The sequence below is a fragment of the Silurus aristotelis genome (genome assembly GCF_946808225.1).
Source record: "Silurus aristotelis genome assembly, chromosome: 27".
NCBI lineage: Eukaryota > Metazoa > Chordata > Actinopteri > Siluriformes > Siluridae > Silurus > Silurus aristotelis.
Genome location: NC_139600.1, coordinates 16,098,118 through 16,105,576, shown reverse-complemented (window position 1 = coordinate 16,105,576; position 7,459 = coordinate 16,098,118).

The following is a 7,459-nucleotide window of genomic DNA, read 5'->3' as shown; positions in this document are numbered from 1 at the left end:
TGTTTGTGGATGTGTGTGTCTGTATATATGTTGTGTGTGTGTGTGTGTGTGTATTGTGTATGTAGATGTGAGTGTTTGTGGATGTGTGTGTCTGTATATATGTTGTGTGTGTGGGTGTGTGTATTGTGTATGTAGATGTGAGTGTTTGTGGATGTGTGTGTCTGTATATATGTTGTGTGTGTGTGTGTGTGTGTGTGTATTGTGTATGTAGATGTAAGTGTTTGTGGATGTGTGTGTCTGTATATATGTTGTGTGTGTGGGTGTGTGTATTGTGTATGTAGATGTGAGTGTTTGTGGATGTGTGTGTCTGTGTATATATGTTGTGTGTGTGGGTGTGTGTATTGTGTATGTAGATGTGAGTGTTTGTGGATGTGTGTGTCTGTATATATGTTGTGTGTGTGGGTGTGTGTATTGTGTATGTAGATGTGAGTGTTTGTGGATGTGTGTGTCTGTATATATGTTGTGTGTGTGTGTGTGTGTGTATTGTGTATGTAGATGTGAGTGTTTGTGGATGTGTGTGTCTGTATATATGTTGTGTGTGTGTGTGTGTGTGTATTGTGTATGTAGATGTGAGTGTTTGTGGATGTGTGTGTCTGTATATATGTTGTGTGTGTGTGTGTGTGTGTGTGTATTGTGTATGTAGATGTGAGTGTTTGTGGATGTGTGTGTCTGTATATATGTTGTGTGTGTGTGTGTGTGTGTGTATTGTGTATGTAGATGTAAGTGTTTGTGGATGTGTGTGTCTGTGTATATATGTTGTGTGTGTGTGTGTGTGTGTGTGTATTGTGTATGTAGATGTGAGTGTTTGTGGATGTGTGTGTCTGTATATATGTTGTGTGTGCGAGTTGCCTGGCGCATGTGCAGACGTTGCAGTTCGGCAGCTTCACTGTAACACAGTTACACACAGTCACTTAAATACATTGTTCTCTCAAAAGTCTGGTTTACGTTGTGTGTTGTTGTTGTTAGTGCATAATTTAGGTAAGTAACAATAATAACACTGTTGTTGATGGTTTGCAGTGTATCAAAATATGATATAGTTATTATCACAGCTTTATTTACTTCTGGACGCTCGTCTTTCAATAGTTTGTAATTCATACTCTGTTGAAGGAAATTCAACCGTGCATACGAACATACACTCGTCAATTCTCAGGTGTCTACTGTATCTAGTTCACGTCTGTGGTGTGTGAGAGACAGGAGATGATGCAGCAGTGGATTTAAAAAGCTACGCAAGGACAGGAAGCAGGTTGATGTGCTGAAAACGGTGCAGTGAGAAGAAAAAATATTTCACTATTAAAGTAAAATTGTCCGAAAAATAAATAATAAAGTAAAAAACTGATACCTGAAAAAAACAACTTAAGTACAGTAACAAAATATTTGTACTTCATTTCTTCTTATCTCTGGTGTGTGTGTGTGTGTGTGTGTAGGTGGGTGTTAATACACCCCCAGGTCTGATTCATTACCCACAATTCATCTGGGCCGCACTTCAGGGGAATAAAGTGAGTGTGAGTGACTCTCCACTTCAGCTCGGCAAAATCGAACTCCATGTTTTAAGTGGAATACCGGAATAAAGCGCACACGCACGCACGCACACACACACACACACACACACGCACACACACACTTTAAAAAACACACACAAGCTCCAAGCAGATGAAGTAGCAGCAATGTTTTATTTCAAATAAATTAAAAGATTATGGGGATTAAAATGTTCACTCGTCACTGTGTGTGTTTCTGCTGAAAAGAAAGAAAGAAAGAAAGAAAGAAAGAAAGAAAGAAAGAAAGAAAGAAAGAAAGAAAGTAAGAAAGAAAGAAAAAAAGTAAGAAAGAAAGAAAGAAAGAAAGTAAGAAAGAAAGAAAGAAAGAAAAAGACATGGTGAGAAAAAGAAAAAACAAATCATTAGCAAAATGTGCAATTTTTTTCAGATAAAGATGAAAGCAAAAAGAAAGAGAACACAGAGAGAGAGAGAGAATTTTGTAAAAGACAGAGGTAGAAGAGAGATAGAGATAGAAAGACAGATAGACAAACAGAGAAACAGTGATTAGAGACACCAATATAAAAAAGAGACATGCAGACAGACAGACAGACAGTCTCTCAACTCACTCTGATTAGCATGCAGCGCTCATCATTGTGTGAGGAGAAAGTGTGCATGAAATAAATTGAATGACCTTTACACTGCTCTGTCTAATATAGAGTGTGTGTGTGTGTGTGTGTGTGTGTGTGTGTGTGTGTGTGTATTTGTGCGCGTCCAGCTTCAGCCAGGATGCTATTATTTCTCTGCACAGTGTAACCGATTCAATCACGACACCCACTCGTGCGACTCTCAGTGTATTATTAAGGATTTTATTTGCTTTTTTCTGAATGCACGCGCTGTATTTTCTCTAATCTGTAACTCTGCGTCAAAACACCACTCGCCTTCAATGTGCTTCTCAAAATTGTTTTCTAAGGGGGCAAGACCCTGGGAATGTAGAACTCAGGAAGAAAAAGACCATGGGAACATAGAAAACTAGGAAATATAGGACCCTGGGGACATAGAATTTAAAAACCGTAGGACCCTGAGAACATAGCACCCAGGATCTATAGGAGCCTGAATGTAGAAACCTAGAAATAAAGGATCCTGGGAGCAAATAGACCAGTTTTTTGTGGACCTTGTTGACCGCCATAGGACCTTAGAGACATAGAACACAGGACCTGGAAACAAAGAATCCAGGAACTACAGGACCCTGGAAACATACCCCTAAGAATTATAGTATTCTGGGAACAAAGAACCTGGTTCTTTTGTGGAGATATCAAACATTGAGAAAACCCTGGAAACAATGATTACAGAAACCATTGGACCTTGGAAACATAAAACCAAATGAACTTATGGCCCTTTGAAACATAAATCCTGAGGAACCAATCCTAAAACCCAGGAACCATAGGACCCTGGAAACAAAGCATCCAGACAACTATCGTACCCTGAAAAGATGGAACATGGAACTGAAGGCAATACTGTGCTCTGGAAACCCTGTAAACAAAGAAACCAGGAACCATAGGACCCTGGGAACAAAGAACCAAAACTATTAGGCCTTGAAGAACAACTATATGTCCCTGGAAACAAAGAATCCAGGAACAATAGAACCCTGAATACAACGAATCCAAGAACTATTGGACCCTGAGAAGATTGAAGATACAACTGAAGAAAATACTGTGTGCTGGAAAATAAGAACCCCAAAAAAATAAAGAACCCAGTAACCATAGAACATTTGGAGCTTAGAACCTAAGATTAATAGGACACTGAACATAGAATCCACTAACCATATGACCTTGTAAACAAAGCACCCAGGAACTATAGGACACTGTAAACATAGAATTCAGGACTCAATGGTCCCTGAAAACATAAGAACCGACTAGACCCTTGGAATATTTTGCACTGAAACTTTAGGCATGTTGGTCCCTGAGAACATTGAGCCCATAGTATATTAAAGAGTAATAGGAAACAAGGAAACATGGAAATGTTGGCCCTGGGGAACATAGGACCCTCAATACAGTATATAGCACCATGTGAAATAGGAGCCCCTTGGAAAAGGATGGCCATGTCACCTCAAACCTGGGATCCATAAAGCCCCAGAAGCAAAGGCCCTGTGAAATGTTGATGCTGGAAACATGGGGCCTCAGTATATAAGATCATCAGGAACACTAAGTTCTCAGAATATAGGACCCTGATAACAAAGTCCACAATATATCTAGGTTATACAGGTCACCCTATCCAGTAAATACAGAACCAGGAAGAAATGCCACTGGTTAAATTGGATGCTAAGAACAGTGCTGCTTCTTCATGAAGAGAATAGTGAGGTGATATTTCCAGGCAGGCAGTGAGGTCCCTGGGGAAGGCAAATTGTTTGTCAGAGATGGAGCGCAAAAAATTCCCCCTAGGCTTGGGACAACTTGCGCAATACCGCTTTGTTCGAAGACAATCCACTGAAGTAGCACTTACTTTGGCAGCACTGCAAAATATATACCAGCGTAGGCTTCCGTTGTCTTTTCACGTATCCTGACTCCATAATCGCCTGCTCTCGTGGTCGCGCTTTTCTTTTGTTTTTTTGTCGTGGCCTCCATCCTCTCCGTTCGATTTCTGGAGCAGCACCATTGAAATGGAAATGTTTAAAGAGCTCTTAAGCGATGTCAAATCACCTGGTGCTACCGAGATGCTGGATTACTGTCAGCAAATTGGCCTCTGTGCTTCATTTGGCTGTACACTTAATTCTCGCTTACACTCTTCTCTCTGAATCAAGTAATGGATAGGAATCCATAAATCCCAAAGCAAAGCAGAGGAGGGAAATAAGCATGCCTATTAGGGTGCAAAAGCAAAATGGATGCTAAGCAAAAATGTTTTGTGTTGGGAGCTGGTGTGGAAGCATCCATTATTTAAAACTGCGCTTAAATTCGACACTAACCTGTAAAGAACTGCTCTGAATCACACCTTTAGGATCCCTATATGGCCCTGGAGATCTACTTGCTTTGACAATTCTCTCTTCCTCTGATTGCCTGAAATAAAGTTGCAGCCTTTCTTCTGATGGTGTTTGATACTTAGTCGAGCATACATCCTAAAAAACGACTCCATTAGGAGCGCTGGATGCTTGCATTGGAATATTTGTCTCACAAGGCACCTAAATACAGAATGTAACCTTGTAAAAAAGGGACTTCTACATTGAGGCTGCATCAAAAAGTTTGATCTAAAGAAGTAAATAAAAAAAAAAAACAAAAAAAAACATGCTGGTGTTTGCATGAAACATTGTTATGGTGTATTGCAAGGGGAAATAAACATCATCTGAAAAGCACCAGAAGGAAAGCATGGAGCTTGCAGAATTTAAAGTGTAAAAACTCACATTTGAGGCTCCAGCAATATGGAAATAAGACCTTAGGAATGTAAGTCAAAGCAGCACCATGGGAATGTAGGAGCCTGAGAATAAGAACTTGTAACTGGAGGACTCTACATTTATTAGTTACATTTATGGCATTTGGAAAACACCCTTTATCCAGAACGACTTATGTTTATCTCAATTATACAACTGAGCAGCTATGGAGTTCAGGGCCTTGCTCAGGGGCCCAGGAGTGGTAGCTTGGTGTGGCTGGGATTTGAACTTACCAGCTACATGAGCCTAAAAGCTCCTCAGGGCATTTGGTCGAAAGCTTATTCGAGATAGCTTACAGGTAATTTTTTTTTTTTTATATACCTGAGCATTTAAGGGTTAAGGGCCCAGTAGTGGCCATAGGAATACAGGATCCTGGGAACATTGGGTCTGCGGAAATAGGACTCTGGGATAATAAGACCCTGTGACTATAAGGTTCTAGAAACAGAATCCTGAGGAAATAAACTCTGACTATTTGGTGCTATGAACATAGGATGCTAAAAAACATATGAGGCCCTCAGAAATTAGAACTTGAGAAGTATAAGAACCATAGGTGATGCCGAGAACATGAGAACCTCTGAATATAGGCTTCTACAAACATAGGAACCTGAGAACATATAAACCTAAGGGAATGGGACTTTGCATAATGAGTTTTGAGCATGGGCTTCAAGAAACATAGGATCCTTATAGAAACATATGACCTATAAAGTCACTATAGGGTTCTAGAAACATGGCATCCTGAGAACATGGGAACCTGGGACTATAGGGTTCTAGAAACATCATATTCTAGGACCATCGGGCTCTTGGAGAATAGGACTTGGAAATCATAAGAACTTTTGTCCATAGGCTTCTAGAAACGTAGGATACTGTGAACATGAGAACATGTGACTACAGGGTTCTAGAATTATAGGATCCTGGGAACATTGGGACCTAGAGGAATGGAACTTAAGAAGCAAGAGAACCTTAGACGATAGGCTTCCTGGATCCTGAGAACATGAGAACCTGTGATCAAACAGTTCTAGGAACATAGGCCCAAAGTAAATGGGATTCTGGGAACATAACATCAATGGGGTTACAGACCCAAAGGATCCTGAAAAAAAAAGACACTGGAATATACAACATGGGAACATTGGATTTAGGGTTTTCATTTCAAATCCAACTAGAAGCTCTGCAGAAGCCCTGGAACCACCCAAAAGAAACTTCTGGAGAGGAACTCCATTTTGTATTTTACATTCAAGGTTCCATCAAGCGTCCTTATGCATATCTGAGTCTTCCCTGTAGTGGTTCCTCAACAGAAGCTGCAGAAGGATAAAGAAAAACAGCATGGCTTCATCCCTCACTACAGGAAACACAGAATCAGCACTCTTTGTGTGTGGGGGAGGAAGAAGAAGAAGACAGAGAAGAACAACAGGGAATGTGTATGTAGGAGTTACAACGAGGAGAACTCGCATGAATCCGAAAATCCTGCCAAAAACTGGCTCTGGGTTTCTGGCTCTCGAGTCATCATTCGTTCTGCACATTTTTTGTAATCTAACTGAACTGAAACGCTTGTTGATGAGCTGATGAGTTGAGCGGCGTGTATTAGGACTAGAAGTGGGAATCTTGTGATTCCAGCCAATTTCTATTTAGCATGACAAAAAGCTATTTTAAAGCATTTCTCAGAGCATACTGAGGGATCATGATGATGGTGTGACCTCATTTAACTGTTAAAGCAAAAATGTCAAAATGCTTTAGCCTGGTTCATGCATGTACAGGATCTGGATTTCAACAATGAAATTTTAAATCAAGAGTGTACAATCACTTTTAAATTAGAGAATGCAAATTTCACGGAGGCGTTATTTGTCAACGGAAACGTAGCTTATTGAAAACGCTCTCCAAAGTGGATACATTTTAAAATGGAGTGTAGACTTCAAAAAATAATGACGCATTTTTACAGAGCCAGAAAGTAAATAAACAGCAGGTGGAAATGATGCAGGTCGAATTTCTCTTACAGTTTGTACATGCGCAGTACAGGGACTTAATTGATCCTGTATAATAACTGACCCTGTATAATAACTGACCCTGCATCATAACTGACCCTGAATAATAACTGACCCTGCATCTATAACTGACCCTGAATAATAACTGACCCTGCATCATAACTGACCCTGTATAATAACTGACCCTGCATCATAACTGACCCTGTATAATAATAACTGACCCTGTATCATAACTGACCCTGTATAACAACTGACCCTGTATCATAACTGACCCTGTATTATAACTGACCCTGTATAATAACTGACCCTGTATCATAACTGACCCTGCATCATAACTGATCCTGTTTAATAACTGACCCTGCATCATAACTGACCCTGTATAATAACTGACCCTGCATCATAACTGACCCTGTATCATAACTGACCCTGTATCATAACTGACCCTGTATGATAACTGACCCTGTATAATAACTGACCCTGCATCAAACCTGACCCTGTATAATAACTGACCCTGCATCATAACTGACCCTGTATAATAACTGACCCTGTATCATAACTGACCCTGTATAATAACTGACCCTGCATCATAA